Source organism: Echinops telfairi, unplaced genomic scaffold, assembly GCF_000313985.2.
Source record: "Echinops telfairi isolate 266 unplaced genomic scaffold, ASM31398v2 ScPeMD7_7475;HRSCAF=8513, whole genome shotgun sequence".
Taxonomy (NCBI): domain Eukaryota; kingdom Metazoa; phylum Chordata; class Mammalia; order Afrosoricida; family Tenrecidae; genus Echinops; species Echinops telfairi.
In genome coordinates this window covers 6,744,437-6,764,140 of record NW_022111379.1, presented here as the reverse complement: position 1 = coordinate 6,764,140, position 19,704 = coordinate 6,744,437, and the positions used below count along the sequence as shown (strand labels likewise).

The following is a 19,704-nucleotide window of genomic DNA, read 5'->3' as shown; positions in this document are numbered from 1 at the left end:
TCAACTCAACTCCTTGCCATTGAGTCGACTCCTAGCAATCCTATAGGACTGGGTAGAAATGTGGGGTTTTGAGACTGCAACTCTTTACAACTGTAGACAGCCTCATCTTTCTCCCATGTGGCTGCTGTGGATTTGAATCCTTGACCTTGTGCATAACCCACTGTGCTACCGATGCTCCTTAACCAACCATCAGGGATATGCAAAACAAAAACACAGCCACAAGGATGGCTAAAATGAAAAAGTCAGAAAATAAGTGTGGGTGAGGATATGGAGGGTCCTCATACAGGTGCAAGGAGCCCTGGTGAAGTAGTGGTCATGAGTTTGCAACATGGTTTGCAAGCAGAAAGGTCAGCTGTTCAAAACCACCAGCTGCTCTGAGGGAGAAAATCAGGCTGTCTATGCCCATTAACTGTTAGCCTCTGAAATTTAGAGGGGGCAGTTCTACTCTGTCCTATAGGGCCACTGTGAGTTGGCATTGATTTGAAGCCACTATGTTTTATTTTGTTTATTCAGTTGCTGGTGGGAACATACATTGGTATAGCTGCTGTAAAAAACCATTGGTGTCTCCTTAGATGGTTAAACAGAGAATTAAGTGATGACCCAGAAATTGCACTCCTAGGCATATAATCAAGAGAACTGAAAACACATACACAATCAACTTGATCATGAATATTCATAAACGCATTACTCATAGTAAACAAAAGTATAAACAACCAAAATGTTCACCATCTGATGAATGGATGAACAAAATGTGATCCATACATACAATGGTACATTATTGGACATAAAAAGGAAAGACAAGCTGATAACATGCTATAACATGGGACATAGGAACCTTGAAAACATTATACTAAGTAAAAGAACCCAGTTACAAAGGATCACATATTGTACAAGTCCATATAGATAGGAAATACTCCACATAGGAAAATCTGTAGAGACACACAGTCAATTACTTATTGTGGTTATTAGGATCCATCTAGTCAGTTCTGACCAATAGGGACCTTATGCACAACAGAATGAAACACTGCCTGCTCCCACATCATCCTCACAATTGTTCCTACCCTTGGGCCCATTGTCGTAGACATGGTGTAAATCCACCCTGTTGAGGGTCTTCCTCTTTCTTGCTGCCTCTTTTCTTTACCACACATGATGTCCATCTCCAGGGACTGGTCTCTCCTGACAACATGCCCAAAGTATGCAAGACAAAGTCTTGCCATCCTTGCCTCTAAGGAGCACTCTGGCTGTACTTCTTTGCAGACAGATTGGTTTGGTCTTGTAGTGGTCCGTGATACTTTCAATCTTCGCCTCCAGCACCACCATTCAAGTGCATTTCTTCTCCTTCAGTCTTCTTTATTCAGTGTCCAACTTCCACATGCACATGAGGTCATTGAAAATACCATGGCTGGAGTCAGGCACCCCTTTGTCCTCAAAGTAACACCCCTGCTTTTCAATACTCTAAAGAGCTCTTGTGCAGTCAGCAGATTTACCTAACCCAACCTGTCTTTTGATCTCTTGACTGCTGCTTCCGTAAGTGTTGATTGTGGACCCAAGCATGATATAAAATCCTTGGCAACTGCAGCCTTTCATTTATCATGATGTATTTGTCCAGATGTGAGGATTTGGGTCTGTTGCATTGTAATCCACACTGAAGGTTGCAATTCTTGATCGTCATCAGCACGTGCTTCAGCCCCGCCCCCACCCCCTGCCCCTTGCATTCGGCAAGGCAGGTTGTGTCATCTGCATATCTAAATTGTCTAAGTTGCTTGATGGGTCCTGATGACCCATTCTTCTTCATACAATTCAGGTTCCCTGATTTGCTCAGCACACACATTGAATAAGTATGGTGAGAGAACACAACGCCTATGCACACCTTTCCGGATTTAAACCAACAGTGTCCTTTGTTCTGTCCCCACATCTGCCTTTTGATCCATGTGCAAGTTTCAAATGAGCGCAATCAAACGTATTGGAGTTCCCATTCATCTCAAGGCTGTACTTAATTTGTTATGATCCATGAAGTCGAATGCATGGTCAATAAAACACAAGAAAACATCTTTCTGAGAGTCTCTGCTTCCAGCCAAGATCCACCTGACATCAGCAATGACGTCCTGCATTCCACGTCCTCTTCTGAATCCCGCCTGAACCTCTGGCAGCTCCCTGCACTGTACTGCAGCAAGGTACTGCTGCAACTGTTGTTGGATCATCTTTAGCAAAATTTTACTTGCATATTATATCAATGATATTGTTCCATAATTTCAGCGTTCTGTTGGGTCACTTTTCTCTGGAATAAGTAAAAACATGGCTCTCTTCCAGTCAATTGGCCAAGTAGCTGTCTTCTAAATGTCCTGGCATAGATGAGTGAGTGCTTCCAGGGCTTCATCATCCAGTTGAAATATTTCAATTGGCATTCCATCAATTCCTGGAGCCTTGTTTCTGACTGCTTTTAGGGCAGTTTGAACTTCTTCCTTCAGCTCCATTGATTGGCTCTTGCTCATATGCTACCTTTTGACCCGGGAGAACGACAACCAGTTCTTTTTGGTGAGGCAACTCTGTATTCTTCCCATCTTCTTTCTTTTTTCAGGGGAGAGCGTGAACACAGTCCCCCACTACCACAAATTATGCAGTCGAGTTTCCCACATTTGGGGAAATCGCAGGGGTCAGCACATCCGGAGTGCAATGGATAAGCCTCGCCCTGGGAAAACCACCTTCGTGATCCTGGTAGCTCCCTGCAAGGTAAGTGTTCCTTCCATCTTCTTTTGATGCTTCCTGCACCATTCAGTATTTTGCGCACCGGAAGCTTTCCATACTGCAACGTGAGGCTTAACTATTTTCTTGAGTTCTTTCAGTTTAAGAAATGGTGAATGTGTTCTTCCCTCTTGATTTTCTAACTCTACATCTGTGCGTATTTAATGATGCTATTTGGCCTTGTCTTCTTGAGCTGCCCGTTGAAACGTTTTATTCAGCTCGTTGATTTCTTCACTTCTTCTCTTCTGACATCCACTTTGATCTTTTATTTCTTTCCTGTCTTTATAACGATCTTTTTGCTTGCTTTGTGAATGAGGTTCTTGACGTCAACCCACAGCTCATCGGGTCTCTGTCATTCGTGTTCAAGGTGTCAAATCTATTCTTGAGATGTTTTCGAAATTCAGGTGGGATAAACTTATGGTTGTATTTTGGCTTTTGCGGCCTTGTTTTCAGTTTCTTCAGCTTAATCCTGGACTTACGTCTGAGCAGTTGATAGCCTCTTCCACAATCAGCCCTGGCCTGGTTTTAGCTGCTGGCGTAGTTGTTGCCCAGTAGTTAGTTGGGGGTGGGGACAGGGGTTAGGGAGAAATGGGGAGTGACTGTGAATGAATATGAGCTTTCTGTTTGGGGGGATGAAAACGGTCTGAAGTTGATGGCAGTGGTGGTTGTACAGTCTGGGGAATATACCAGAACCATTGATTCAGAAACTTTGTATAGTATGTGAATTATATCTCCACAACGCAGTTACTAAAAGTAAGACAAGTTAGGGTACAGAGAGCAGCAGGGACCAGACATTGACGCTGATTCAGAAGAGGGATACTACTGCGGATGCCAGGTGGACCTTGGCTGAAAGTGGAGCATGGCAGAATGATCTTCACCTGTGTCGACTACGCACAGCTATTTGCCTGTGTGGCTCCTAACAAATGATGGGTGACATTATAAAGAACGAGAACTCCAGACCCCTCACCTGAGCTCCAGGATGTCCTGGACCTTGGCCAAGAGGCAGTCACACAGGCAACACAAAGGGACAGTGCGGGGTTCAAAAGTAGAAAAGGCCTGCGGCGAAACATCATTTTTTCCACCTGAAAGATTCTATATGGGTGCTGACCAAAGAATCCGGAGAGTCAGACTGTACGCAGAAGAAAGTGGCACCAGGGTTCTAGGAAGACACATCGACAACGTGCCACACGCAGCCGACATGACCATGATCCCTTGCGCCAAAGACTGCAGACTTCAGTATGGATTACACCCGAATATGAAGAAATGCAAACATCCTCACAACTCGATAAGCAACAGCCTTGTAAGTGAAGACAATATTGAATTTGTCAACTTTTTCATTCGACTTGGATTGGCCATCAATGTCTATAGAAGCAGCAGTCAAGAAATCAAACGACCTATTGCACTGGGTCAGTCTGTTACAAAAGACCTCTGGATAGTTTGAAGAAACAAAGAGGTCCCCTTGATGACTAAGGTATAACTGACGTAAGCCTCAGCGTTTTGTTTTGTTTGGGAAACGAAAGGGGGACGACACAGAAAGAAAGGAGAAGAAGAGACGGATGCATTTGAATCACGGTGTTGGCAAGTGATGGTTCATACACTGCTGACTGCCCGGAGAATGGAGAAGCCAGTCTTAGAAGAAGTCCAACCAGAGTTCTCCTTTGGCAAAACACCTCACCCGAGTTACTTTGGACCTGTCACCCGAAAGGAGAAATTGCTCGAGAAGGAGACCGTATTGCATAAAGCAGAAATCAGAAGAGATGAAAATCCCCAATGAGCTGGCTTGACCCAAGAGCCTCCGCAGTGAACTCAGACATGCCCGCGATCGTGAAGATGGCATCTTTGGGGTGGCGTTGTTCTGCGCTCTCGACAGCAGATGGATGTTCCTTGGACCCGACGCTGCAACCGTGAACATCACGACGAGACGGCCCTGGGACTTGCCACTGTCCAGAGGCGGCGAGCATCAGAGAAAGATCAGAGACATTCTTGTAATTTAGTGTGCTCTCGCAGTATGTGTTTGGGGGTCTGTTGGTCCCTGCGGCGACTTCTCCCCGCACCAAACTCAGCACCCTCAAGTCGATTCTCACTCATAGGGCCACCAGAGAGCAGAGGCGAGCTGCCCTGGAGGGTTCTGAGACTCTATATGGGAGTCGAAAGTCTCATCTTTCTCCCACAGAGTGGCTGGTGGTTTCAAAGTGCTGACCTTGTGGTCAGCCGCCAAGTGCATAGCCCACTGCACCATCAGGGCTCTGCCCAATGGGCTGATCACAGACCACAGGTGGCTATTTACACAGAAATTCGTTTTAGATGAAATACAATGTAAGAATTGAGTTCCTCACTGACCCTAGCCACGTTTCAAGGGTTTAACAGGGCCAGGTGAAGCCCAGCTGTTATACAGAGTAGATGAAGAAGGTGTCCATCCTTGTGGGAAAGCTCCTTATTGTCAGCACTGCTCAGCGCGGTCAGGTGGCTGCTGTGGGTTCAGCGATTTCCTGCCAATCCCTTCTTGCTGTGGGGAGAGCTGAGCATTAGAAGTCCGCTTTCAAATGCTGCTGCAGTTAAGAATTTGTGCCTGCAGCGGGCAAGGAGTTGGGTGTCCATACGGAACGGAGCCGCTGGTCTCTTCCTGAAAGGTGTGCTGCTTGCCACAGGAGCCGTCCCTCTGTCCTGCTGAGACCCCGGTGCTCTTCCTTTCTTACAAAAGAAACAGAAAGAAGGAAGAGAAGAAAAACAAAGCAGGAGAGGAATTCCAGCATTGTTTTAATAATACAGATGGAATAATAAGCAAGTGTTTAATGTTCTGAGCTGCACGATTAAGCCCCAAGGGGAAAGGGAGGGAAGATAAAACAATATTTACTAGTCGTCCCTTATCCTACGTTCAATATTAGCTTAAACTTAAAAACTCGTGGCTTTCCTGACGGCCTCTCCTTAGCCTCATTTCACGGGTCTTAGAGAGAAGTCATCCTTTCAGAAGCGCCAGGAAAAAGCCGGACCATGTCTACAATAGACTGTCATCCTGAGTAGTTACTGGAAGGGTGGGGGTCTTGCACAAATACTGCCTGCCTGAGACGCTCCGTCTCCGTAACACAGAAACACACGTCTCAGTGGCCGTCAGCTGGCACCACGCATAAAGATGGCGGGTGAGCAACATTAAGGGTAATTTGCCCGAGGCTTTGACAAAACCTTGTGTGCGGAACTGGGGAGGAGGGGGTGTCTCTTATTCCACCGATTTACATTCACGCTCACAACTTAGAGGAATTGGCAGTTGCTTCTTGTCCTACATAAATACAGTTGGAACACACTTGGGCGTAGGATTTGCCATCTGCTCAGTTTGCCCAGCCACACCCTGGCCTTCTTTGCCCCTGGGAACACGACGAAGCTCAGAGACCAGAGAAGAAAGATCCCAATAGGGCGTGTGGAGCCAAAAGCCACACACACACACACACACACACACACACACACACACAACATTCCATTGTCGAGATGATCACAGAGACCAGATTATTCCACGTTGCATATTAAAATCCCTCTGTGTGTATTGCCCTGCCCCGGGGTCTCTAAGTAAAGATACTTTATAAACACGGATTTAATGACCAGTCCCCCCTCTCCCCAGCACCTTCTCTGTGGGGAGCGTGCATTAAATGCTAAGCTTTCCTTATCAATTGTAGAGCTACGCCCTAAGAGGTGACATAACTTGCTTTAAGTCACAGGGAGCCAGGAGGAGCCCAGGTGCACTGGCATCTGAACCTGCTTTGTGAAGGCGCGCGATGATTGTATAGACTATTAAAAGAAATACAATCATTACACAAAGGATCTGGGAAGCTAAGCAGTTATTTAATCAAAGTTTCTGAAATGATGGATGGTGGGCAGGATCAAAGAAGCAATGCGACAAAATTAAAGCAAAAGCCAACATGAAAGTATTAGGGCGTGGGGTTGGGGTGGTGGTTGGGTTTTCCCACGTTTCAATGCTTTTGAGAAAACACATCCAACAAATATTTGTAATGAAAGTAAATCTTATTCTTTTTAGGCTGGTAGGAAGAAGGAAACATGACATAACAATGCGTGTGTTCAACTTATTGAGAACACCCCGGCTTTGAAACGCCTCCCACTCCCCTTCCTCCCTATTCCCAACTTTAGTTACAGAAACGGTGCTAAGAAGGTCGGTGGTTCAGACCCCCCAGCTGATTCAGGGGGAAAGCCCAGGCTGTAAAGATGTACAGTCTCGGGAACCCTGCATCGGGTTGCTGTTGGGTCAGAATGAACTTGATGGTACTGGGTTTTAGTCATTTAAACCAAAAGCCGAGAAGGAGCCACACAAAAATGCTCGTTGAGCCTCCGGGTTTCTGAAATGATTTTTGCTTGGCGGGATGCACACGCAGCCACAAGCAGCATAGCGCTGCCCCCCTTTCCTCCGTGTGCTTCCTGCCTACCACGATGTGGCGCTATTTCCATCTGCCTGACTTTACTGAGAAAAGCAACCAGCTGCGGTCAAGAAGGCTCCAACTCAGGGCCACCCGTGTGTATGCATCGGAGAACTGTGCTCCCCACGGTTCCCAATGGCTGCCTTTTGTTTTTGTTTTTCTTAAGTAGACTCTTGGTGACTTCAAACTTCCAATCTTTCAGTTAGCAACCTTGTGCGTTAACGACTTAACTCACTGCCATTGAGTTCTTGCTGACTCACAGCGACCCAGTAGCACAGAGTAGAACTGCCTCTGGGGGGTTCTGAGACCGTAAGCCTCCTCTTTCTCCTGTGGAGTGGTTGGTGCTTTAGAACTGTTGGCACTGTGGTTAGCACACCGATGCGTAACCACTCTGCCCCCAGGCACCATGACGATAATAATATGCACAATGTACTGTGCGTCTGCTAGTTCCCAGGCCCCGTGCTCAGTACTTTCAGTAAACGTATTGGGTATTCTAGCAACAGAACAAATTTCTATTCAATGGGTGATGTCATATTTTAAAACAATACGAAGCTTGTCATAGTACAGGTCCAATGACATAGGATCCTATGGTGTTCAGTACCTGCTCTTAGACCAGCTGGGAAGCTGATAACTTCTGCCAACATGGGTACTGAAATCATTGCTACTGTATTCATTTCATTTTAACGAACATCCATAATATGTATGCACTGGAGATTTCCAGAGAAAAAAATTAAGCCAACTCTAAAACATAGTAACCATAATTTAAATGGTTTCACTTAACTAAGTAAACCAGTTGTGTAGCATGACAGACAAATCTGCCAAATAGATAAAAAGATGGTAAGTTTTTTTCTGGGGAAAGTAGTTCAGGCTAATAAGATTAACTGTTTTCTTAAGGAAGACAGGGCAGTACATTTGAACTTGTCAGTTAATTTCCTACCACATGGTTTCGAACTACTAAAGGAGGCAGTATGGTATCTGATGTGGTGAAAACCACTGATACAATAGCTGAGGTTTGAGACAAACACAATCTGATTTGACCTCTAGCTCTGCCCATTATCAGTTGCTTAATATTTCATCAAGATGCTGCATGTCTTCTTTGCTCAACTGCCACCACGTAATTGGAATAATTATTGGGTTGAGTGGTTAATTTTACCCCACTTACAAACTCGTTTAGCTTATTATTGATTCATGGAAGCTGGGTCCTGGGACAAAGGGCATCATGGCTCACAACACAGCATGAGCATCAGCATCGATGTGGGTACTCTTTGCCCCCGCCCAGACCAATGGAGGCTCTATGCTGTGCTGTTGTGTGACACAGCTGAGGAAGACGCAGCTTGGGGGATGTCCTGTTTCTACAGCAGGCGAAAAGCAAGCCTACTTTTGGTCCTGGCGCTGGCCTTCAATTCTCATACTCACTGAAAGCCCATCCCTGAGTAATGGTTGGATAAAAGGAAGGCCAGCCTTTATTCCCAGAGTACTGGCAAGACGGGAGGGGCACGAGAGACACATGAAGGGCTGCCTCCTCAACATGAAATGATGTGAAGTATGCGGGGGTACCCCCCAAAACTGACGCTCATTTGTTTTTTGATGTGAGGGGGATAGTGCATGTGGAGTTGATTCCACAGGACAGTCTATTAATCAAGCTTTCTATTGAGAGGTTCTGGTAACACTGCATAACAGCGTGCAACAAAAAAGGCCTGATTTGTGGTAGACGGGGCACTGGTTTTGCCATCCTGACAATGCACCTGCTCATGCAGCCATCTCAGTGAGCCAGTTTTGGGCAAAAAAGCCCAGCATGGCTCTTGCGCCATGCATCTTACTCATCTGACCTCACTCCGTGCGGCTTCTTTTTGTTTCCTCAAATGCAGAGGGACATGAAAGGACAGTGATGTGACGACATAGTAGAGGTGAGGGAAAAAATGAGGGAGGTGCTGTCAGCCATCCAAACAGATGAGTTTGAAAAAGGTTCCCAAGAAGGGAATTGCAGATACGACAAATGTATTAAGTGCAATGGAGAGTACTTTGAAGGTGATAATGTTGCTTTGTAAAAAAAAAAAAAATTTAAATACATAGTTTTGAAAAAAGAATCCATTTTGGAGGGGTACCCCCTTCTCCTGTCCCTTATTGCCTACAACATGGTCCTCAAAAACAGCACTTTCTTCTCCGTCCCCTGCTCCTGATCCTCCTCCGTCCCTCTCTCAGAAAGGGAAGAAGTATTTAGTGCTTTTAGCACTCCCGCTCGCCACTCAAGGAGATTCGAAATGTTTGAGCTGGAAGACATGTTGGAAATTTTCAGGCTGTGAAATTTTCAGGCTGTGAAATTTTCAGAAAGTATTAAGCATTCCATGCTGTTTTTCCATGCTGTTGTTGTTGTTGTTAGTTGCCCCTGAGCCGCTTCCAATAAAATAAACCTTCACCTGGTCTCATGACACCCTCCTCACTGTTGTTTTTATGTGTGAGAGCTGATTTTTCAAAAGCCGGTGGCCAGGCCTTTCTTCCTGGTCTGTCTCTGTTGAAAACTGCTGTGCATCAAAGCAACACACGAGGCTTCACTGACAGATGAGTGGCGGTTTCACGTGAAGTGCACCGAGCAGGGATTGAACCTGGATCTCCCTCATGGAAGGCAAGAATTCTACCACAGAGCCACCACTGCCGTCTGGGCAACTCCTTTCTTGAGTATTTTTCCTGTCTCGCTTGAGCTTATAAGTCTACGGATGCTAGTCAAGCTCCCCCTGACCCCCCAAAAGTCAAAGATGAATCAACCTAAATTCCATAGCACGTGGACATCATTCCTCTTTTGATCGGTCCTTTATGAATCGCCCAAAGCCACAGCAAAAGGCCAGCTGAGCCTGGAACACAAACCCCAAAGAAGCAGCGGAGCGTCCAGCCACAGCAGAGAGGGGGCCTCTCAGGCCCCCCAAGAGGAACCAAAACTAACCAAACTCACTGCCACGGAGGGGGTGCTGACTCACAGTGACCCCTGTGTACAGGAAAGGGCAGAACTGGCCCCGAGTCTCTGAGACTGTAACTGCTTACAGGAGCAGAAAGCCCCATCTTTCTTCGGAGTAGCGGCTGGTGGTTTCAAACTGCTGACCTTTCAGATCACATCCCAACATGTAACCGCTGCTTCACCAGGGTTCGATGCTAGCAAGTGAAAGAAAATGTGCAGGGTGGCATTGTAGGCATGGGTCACAGTCAGGAAACAGCCATGGTCGATTCTTTTTCTCACGCCGTGTCAAAACACCCCTTTATCCATCTACTTCAGCCAAAAAGGATTTCATAGACTGCTTCAGATGGGTCATTTGCGTCTCAAAACAAACAACTGAAGCTTCTGCTCTTACAAAGAAAACAACAGGCCGGTTTCCTAGCCTTGTGGGTAGCGCGCGGAGTGCTTCATGAAGCCGGAGCTGATAGCTATTAATCAATCACTTGGGCGCTGCCAGACGCTTCACGCACTTTCCGACTGACAGCACTTCCCTCTGGCAAGATCAGATAACTGTGTTCTTTGGCCCTCCAGTGAGATGTCCCTTACCTGATTTGCAGTTTATTTTTCCAGCTATGGGCCTCCTCCCCTACAAACTGGAACCACTGACATTTCCTCCACTTTTCCACAACGTTTATGTTAAACTTGGACCCTCTCGATTTTGAAACGTCTGCTTTCTTACCACGTTTCCATTTTTGCTCTTGCCATTTAAATCACAACACTTGCCCCTGTTTGACTTGGCCGTCTCACGTTTGGCTACCATGTTTCTCGCGTCTTGCTCTTTTGCGGAATCTAATGTTGCATTTCAGCTCTTTCATTTCCCTCCTCAGCCCTCCGAGAAGGCCTTTCATGACGGTCTCTTTCCAGGCGTCCTCACACTACGGCTCGCGGGCCACATGCGGCCTGCCGAGGGCATTGATCCGGCCCGCCGGGTGTTTTTGCCTCGTTTGTCTTTTTTACTTCAAAATAGGATATGTGCAGTGTGCATAGGAATTTGTTCATAGTTTTTTTTTAAAAAACTATAGTCCGGCCCTCCAACGGGTCTGAGGGACAGTGAAATGGCCCCCTGTTTACAAAGTTTGAGGACCCCTGTTTTTAATTAAGACAGTGCTCGAGGAGAGACTCAACAAAGATCTGTACAGGGATGGATGGCTGGTACTAAAGAGGAAGGGGTATTTGTGTGAACAAGGTCAATCAAAATCCAGAGTCCTGGGAACCGGTGCGAAGAACCTCGGCACCATGTGACATGAGCCTCCCGGAGGAGAGGCTGGCTGTAAGAATGGCAACATGCTGGCCACAGGGCGGTGAGAAACATAGTTTAAAATCAGCACCCCAGGTGATCATCACCAGTGGTGTCGTGTGGGGATCCTTTACCTCCTAATACAACGAAAAGGGTATGGCATACACCTCGACGATCTTCTTCCCCAAAGCCCTACAGCCCCTATCGGGCAAAGGCCACAGCAACAGGACAGCTGGGGCTGGACCACAAACCCCAAGGACCCAGCAGAGCATCCAGCCACAGCAGAGAGGGCCTCTCAGGCCACCCAAGTGGACCTGAATGCGAGCATCCATAGATCCAGCAAACTCATTCTGAGGATCACTCTACAAACTATCTGGCCACGCTCCTCAGAACGATCAAGGTCATGGAAAGCAAACCCTAAAGAGCTGTCCCAGACAAAGGAGACGTGACGACTAAATGCAGCGTGGTGGCCTGGTATGGACCCTGTGACATAAAAAGGGCTTTCCTGGAAACACTGGTGAAATCCGAACAAAAGCCTGGAGTTTAGCTGAAAGTTAGACACAGATGTCTCCAACTCCATTTTGACAAACGGACCTTCGTGAATAAGGTAAGACGGTAATGTTCTGGAAAACGGACACTGGGTGAGGGATAGACAGGCAACGTCCGGCATCGTCTTTGAAACTTTTCTATGAAACGAAATCATTCCAAAATAAAGTTTATTTAAAAAGTGGATCCAGCGAGTCGGTTCTCAAAGTCCTTGCACTTGTGGTTTTGACGCTGGCTCGCCATCAAAACCAAACCAAACCAAAACACAGACTTTTCTCTAGCTCCTCCAGTTATTTGCATCACTTCAGCTTTCACCTTTCTCAGGTAGCTTCCTCGAAGGGCCTGAGACAACGAAGACCCCGTGTGTTAGCCTTTTGGCAGTTCTTCACAACAGAGTGAACAGCCTCACTGCTCATCCTCATGGCCTTCCGGATCCTGCATGCACACACATCCATTTCTCCTCCCAGGAAGATGTTTGGAGAAACATATTCAGAGCCCTATCATATTTGGTGCGGATCATGACAAACCAGGGGTCACATGTGAAGAACGGGAATTCTTTAGAACGCTGCACTATGCTCAGGCGTAACTGGTACGGAGACAAAGAGGTAATCACTGGGAGAGAATAAAGGGATGCTGAATGGTTTAAACGTATTTAAAAAGGTGTGCCAGGGTTGTGTTCTTGCACTACACTTACTCAAGCTATGTGCCAAGCCCCAAACCAAGCTCACTGCCAGGGAGGCAATTCCAACTCGTGGCAATTGACGCACTAAGGAAAGAATCAGAGAGGCCGACTTTGTTAAGAAGAACTCGGATTCAAGAGTGGAGGAAGGCTCATTATCACTTTGGATATGCAGATGACACAGCCTTGCTGGCTGTCCAGGAGGAGGGCTGGAAGCACGTGCTGATGAGGATGGAAGCCTGCAGCCTTCAGTATGGATTACAAGTCAGGGTAAAGAAAGCAGATTCCTCGCAACTGGACCAACGAGCAATCGTGACAAATGGAGAAAAGAGGGCGTTGTCAAAGGACTTCATTTTACTTGGATCTACGGTCAAGACCCATGGAAGCAGCTGTCAAGAAATCTGTGTATTATATTGGGCAAATCTGCTGCTGCAAAAACAAACCCTCCTTAAATGATAAAGAAAAATGATGTCACTTGGAGGACTAAGGTGTGCTTGACCCAAGCCCTCGTTCTATCGATCCAAACCAAACCAAACCCATTGCCATTGAGTCTAATCTAACGCATTGTGACCCTGTAAGAGAGGGCAAGAACTGCCTCATAGGGTTTCCAAGGGTATAAATCTTCTCAGAAGCAGAACTGCCACACTGTTCTCCCCAAGAGCAGCTGATGGGTTCCAACTGCTGACCTTTCAGTTTAGAGCCTAAGTGCTTCACCACTGTGCTCCAGGGCTTCTTAAAGCAGCCAATTCTTACCGTCTGTAGAGCAGTTTCCCTTTACTGAGTGCTCAGATAATGGTTGGATTTGTTACTCTCCTTTTCTCATTAAAAAAAAACTTTTTTATTGGGGGCTCTTACAGCTCTTATCACAATCCATACATCCATCCATGTGTCAAGCACATCTGTATATTTGTTGTCATCATCCTTTTCAAAACATTTTCTTTCTACTTGAGCCCTTGGTATCAGCTCATTTTTCTCCTCCCTCCCCCATGAACCCTTAATAATTTATCATTTTTTTTCATGTATTACACCAACCACTGTCTCCCTTCCCCCACTTTTTTGTTGTCTGTCCCTCTGGGTGGGGACCATACATCGATCATTGTGATCAGTTCCCCCTTACTTCTCCCACCCCACTCCCCTTAGCCTTCTAGTTTCACTACTCCCCTTATTGGTCCTGAGGGGTTTATCTGTCCTGGATTCCCTGTGTTGGTAGCTCTTATCTGTACCAGTGTACATGTTCTGGTCTAGCCTGATTTATAAGGGGTCATGATAGTGTGTGTGGCGGGGAGCATTAAAGAACTAGAGGAAAGTTGTGTGTTTCATCAGTGCTATACTGCACCTTGACTGGCTCATTTCTTCCTTGTGGCCCTTCTGACAGGGGATGTCCAATTGTCTACTGATGGGCTTTGGGTGTCCATTCTGCCCTCCCCCTCATTTACATCTATATGATTTTGTTTTGTTTTAGGTCTTTGGTGCTTGATACCTGATCCCATCGACACCTCATGATCACACAGGCTGGTGTGCTTCTTCCATGTGGGCTCTGTTGCTTCTCAGCTAGATGGCCGCTTGTTTATCTTCAAGCGTTTAGGGACCCAGCCACTATGTCTTTTGATAGCTGGGCACCATCAGTCTTCTTCACCATATTTGCTTATGCACCCATTTTGTCTTCAGCGATCGTGTCAGGGAAGGTGAGCATCACACAGTGCCAGGTTAGTAAAACAAAGTGTGATTGCATTAAGAGAGTACTTGAGTGGAGGCCCAATGTTCATCTGCTCTGTAATACTTTATTAATAATATATGTACATAGATCATTCCTCTGTCATTATATATAAAGTATTTACATAGATACATGGCTGCATTTAGATCTCTATAAATATCCCTTGCCTCCTAGTTTTTTCCTCTATTTCCTTTTACTTTTCTCTTGTTCCACTATCATGTTCGGGCTTCATTCGGGTTTTTGTTAATTTCTCTCGGCTACACTGCCCTTGATCAAGCCCCGCCCAAGCATCCTATGCCCTCCTCCTCATCAACTTTAGATCACTTATTGTTCCCTTGTCCCTGGGTTTGTTGGCACGCCCATTCCTTTCCCCCATCTCTCCCTCTCCGGTGTCCCTCCAGAGCCATCGGTCCCATTGTCCTCTCCTCTGAATTGTTCATTCCACCTATCTTGTCCAGATAGACATGCAGAGACACTAACACGCCAAACACAGAGCAAAGCGCAACACAGCAACAAAAGAAAACATAACAACTAAAACAACAAACAAACAATAATACCTCTTCAACTGTTAGGTCTCTCCGTGCAGTTCCCTTTCTACTGTTTTGCTTGTGTTTGGGTTCCTCTCCAAGCCCCTGAGTTTCTTTATTTCTAAGCATGCAACCTGGTTCATTGCTGTAATAGTCAGTTAATTTCAAGTTGGAAGCTTTTTAATACATTGTAAACTTGTTCAAACCGCCTCCACGCGTGCTTTTGGATAAAGAACGGCGCACCTGTTCCTCCGTGAGCCCTGCTGACTTGTCCTTTGCTGTCAACCACGAACGTTCCCAGAAAGCCACCCAACACCTTTCCACTCATTTCCCCACCCTGATTTTTGATTATTGTTATATTTTGCTTTTCAAATCAGGGTGAAGTTTGCCTCCTATACAATGAACCATCTGAAAAGTTTACAAGCCAGGGTGCCTTCACCATGTTGTGTGCAACCACCACTTGTCTCTAGGGTGAAAATCCACACTCGCATGGTGACGAACTTCAATTCTCCTAGTTAATTTTGGAAATGTATTTAAAAAATTTTTTCTGGGCCAACTTTGTACTATAGAAAGGCATGCTGAACAGCTGCAATGCCCCAAACTCACAGACTTGCCCTAATCATGTTCTGCTCCTTTCATTAACTGTATCAACTCTAACGGCCAGGCTATTTCCGTACAATGGGGCTCTAATTAAGGTCCCGTTCCCACAAATATTCTGGATTTTTATGAAAATATTTCTCTATGAGATCGGTATCATGGATTAGTTTTACTTTATTCCTGAAATCAATCAATGTCAGAGGCCTCATTCTCAGTTTTATATTTAGACGTGTTCCACATTCCTGGGCAGATCTTAAACGTCCTTAAATAGGTATGTTCTCTGCGTGATGTGTTCCCAAGGTGGCTTTTGAAAGTGTGCGACAAGTACGAAGGAAAGGGGCTGAGATGGGAGAAAGAAGTTGCCGTGACCCCGATGCACAGAACGGCCCTGGAGGGCCCCAGGGGTGGTGGGGAAGTTACCTGAATTTTCACATTCAAATCGTCCATCAAATGCTAGCTGTTCAATGGAGATCCGTAAGAGTTAGTGGATTACATAAGAGGGTGCTGGATTGTTCCATCAACTCAGCCTCCGCTTGTTGAAATGCCCTTTCCAAAGCATCGTTAATAATGACCTTGGCATCCCTTAGTACTGGAATGTGGAGCGCCAATAGCTCACGTTGGAGCAGTTGAAAAGCCAAATTGGGAGGGGCGGGGAGAGAACGAGTGAAAATGAGAGGGAGACTGATGAAAAAAGGAGGAGGAGGAGGAGGAAGAGGAGGAGGAAAGGAGTAAGAATGAGTAGAAGGCGGGAGATTTGGAAGTCAAACAAGCCCACTTTGGGCAACCCCAAACGCTCATATATGCGGTGCGTGACCTCTAATCACAGAAGTTGTCAAAGGTTTCCGTTTCATTACTGGAAAATAAAGTCGCCAACACTTACCTCATCGGTTTGTACTGAGGGGTTTGCAACATTGAAACCACTTATTATGTGTCCATTGCTCTCATCTTCCTTCCTACTTCCTCCACGGAAGAACACGAAGGGAAAGAAAATCCAAAGGCTTTGGTGATGTTCAAAAACACCTTTTATCGTCAACAACAATCTTATCTGAGGGGGTTTCAAAGAGTACAATGAAAATAAATTATACCGATATAAAACACTAACACAAGTTTCTGGACTTCGTAATTAGATGGCCAAAATCCTGCGGTGAGATTACCCTGGCTAGCTTGGGTAGAAAATGAGCCTGAGAGCCCAGTGATGGTGGCTACTGCCATGTCCAGGAACCAAGGGGGGTTGTAGGCAGAGGGGGGCGGGTGGTAGGGTGGGGATGATTCCAGGGAAACCCTAAAGAAGAAGTGTGTTAGGAAAGGCAACAATGGAGCATTTATTAAATACACACACACACAACAGCAGAGAGACAATAACATACTGCTCTGCAGCCACGATCACTAAGGTCTGATCAGCATCCCATCATAATTCAGGGAAAAAATATAAACTACTCCGAAGCACCCTGAACGTACTTGTACACAGCAGGAAGGTTTTGCAGGTCTTAGGTTACATTGACGCTCAAATGATAACACTTTAATTAGGTGAGCGGTAATCAGCTTGCTCGAGAAGAATGTGCTGCTCTCCTCGGAAAGCATGATGGATTGCGGTACTACACAGCTTATTCCCTTGGATCCTCTCTGATTGGACAGAGTGCTAAAACTTAATATCGGTTTGAGCAATCTAATCCAACAGCAGGGTTTCCATGTGTTAAAAATTATTTAATCGTTAAATTCAAGTGAGTATTAGATTTCTATCACCAAGCCACATTGGTTGGCTCCATGCCCCAGGGAAGACAAATACTTAAATTATTACGAGGGTCAGTCAACACCCTGTTCTCCCCAGTTAAAGAGTTGAATTGCTTTTAAATATAATTTTAATCCAAACATGTTTTAATTCTTCACTTTGAAAATTCCATCTTAATTGCCAAGTGCACCAGGTTGATGATCCTGAAGCAGTACTCCCCCTTATTCACCAGACACGGAGTCCTTTTATTTTGAAACCATGCGATGAAAAATCCATCGTGGCATTTCAACAAATGAAAACACTTTAGAGCCCTATGGTTATGCCCCAAGACTGGCAAAGATATATGTTGATAAACAGGAAGGCAAAAAAATCCAACAGAGGCTGACATGGCTTGGAAGACTGGTACAACCCAGTGAAGGTTGCTTGGCTATTTGTCCCAGGGAAAATTAGTCTTAAGAGTTTAACTGTAGAAAGAAGACCAAGGAAGAATTGGTGCAACGAACACTGGCCACACCATGGACCACGGGAGAGGACACAAAGAAGGCCCGGAAAAAATGCAGCCAGCACCCCTGGGAGGGAGGGCGTGAGCCTGGGCTCTCTTACTCTAAATCAGCCATCAGGCAAGAGCCGCTGTGAACAAAGGGCACTGTGCTTTGCAGAGGGCCAGCAGACATGAGGGGACTCTTGTGGTAGCTATATAATCTGTTGTCAATTTGAGACTTAAGAGTGAAGAAGTGGAGTGGTCACAGCTTGATGACCTCATTTGGAGGTCACAGCTGGATGACCTCATTTGGAGGCACGATGGAGATAAAATAGCTCACTGGAGACAGGACACACGCTCACTCCCTGTGGGACATGCTTTCTGACAAGACACATGGAGCTACGCCAGGGTCCTGGAGCTGAAGGAGCCACGTGGAGACTGCTGCCAGCACTGAGAAGCTTCTATTGCCACTGGATCTGCAAGACTTCCCACCCACCGGCCTGTGATCTTCCTGCATTCGGCGTCATTGCATATATTGTGTGAGTCTGGAGAGGACTTTAAAGATTGGTATCAGAAATATGGGCTAATATTAGATTTATGGACTTGATGTGGACTGGGCTGGGGTGTTTTCTCAATATTCAAATGTTCTTGTATATAAACCTCTTTCTTATACACACACACACACAAAGAGTTTAACTGTATTGTAACAAAAATATTTGTTGTCTTCAATAAATTGTGGTACTTCTTTAGTTAAAAAAAAGAGAGAAAGTTTAAGTGTATCACTATATAAAGAATTCCTTGAACAAGGAAGCAAAGTGGTAAACACTACAAACACACGTTACTTGGTTTTGTCGTTGAATCTATTTCTACAGACAGTGACAGTATAAGTCTGCGTCACAGGGCTTCAACTCTGTAATTGATTTATCCCCAACAGTTTTACTGGCATACAATTCACATATACAATTCAATAGTCCAGTCACCTCAAGAAGAGTTGTACAATCACGACCACAGCCCGTTTCAGAACATCTTCTTCATTCCTGCGCTCATCATGATTAGCTCCCCATCCCCCCCCAAAGCTGTGATCTGCATGCAAGCACACGGGCACTCTCCCAACAGTGGAGCAGCTGGTGGGTTCGAACCACAGACCTCTGGGTAGTTCTGTAATGAGGTGGCCATGCTTCATTTTGTGATCGGCTGTGATCAGCTTCCATTTTTGCATAGGGACTTGTCCTTTGGAACCTAACCAAGGTAATAAGTGAGGTGTGGGTATGTATACATAACCCCCAAACCCCCAAATCCACTCCACTGAGTCTATTCTGACTCAGTGACCCTATAGAGAGAAATACATTTTCATACATATACATCTGCCCATACATCCTTTCTCTTCTCCCTATTAACAGAACCTTATGAAACCACTCACACTTGTTTATTTACATTCCTGTTTCACAGGGGTATCATCTCAGGGCCAACGGCTCCGTCTTTCCTCCTGCAAATTAGTCTCTGGGGTGACAATGCGACTGCCCAGCTGGCGCTCTCCATCAGTTTGGAAAATTCTGAAGTGTGTACACTGTTCACTTATTTCCGTTTCTCTGCCTGGTGGTTACCTGGTTCATCACCCTGCTCAGGGCTGAGGTCTCAGCAAACGTTCCTGGAACGGCGTCTGTCACTCCCAGCTGTCAGCCTCCCAGGTGAAAGGGGGCCCAAGGTTAGGCTACAATCTTCCCCTTCCTCTAATGTTGCCTGTGGCACTTACTCATCCTCACTCTCCCCTTCCTCCTCGGATGGAACGCGGTGTCGTTGCATGCTTTAATTCACTAGTGAAAACACGGCTTCCCACCTTCTGCTAGCTAGAAGCTTCCAAGGGGATGTGGGTGGAAGTTGTAGGGTGAGTTTCTGGGAAAGGTCTTTAAGACGGGAGCAACCAGTAGCACACGGCTTGTCTTTCTCCACACCCTTCATCTCGGAGCCTAGAATGAGCTCGGTGGCCTGGAACTCTGGAGCAGTTCCAGCCCTTAATTAGGTTTGAGCTAATTACTTAAATGTTTGAC

The 19,704-nt window shown here is 45.9% G+C and overlaps 1 protein-coding gene and 1 non-coding gene across 2 annotated transcripts in view; both read right to left on the bottom strand.

Moving 5' to 3' along the window:
• Positions 1–19,704, bottom strand: part of THSD4 (thrombospondin type 1 domain containing 4) — a 721,258-nt gene that overhangs the window by 321,383 nt on the left and 380,171 nt on the right. The window lies entirely within an intron of this gene.
• On the bottom strand, positions 2,576–2,738 carry LOC115867917. The gene has a single exon (XR_004045317.1). It is a non-coding gene; the product is annotated as a U1 spliceosomal RNA (small nuclear RNA).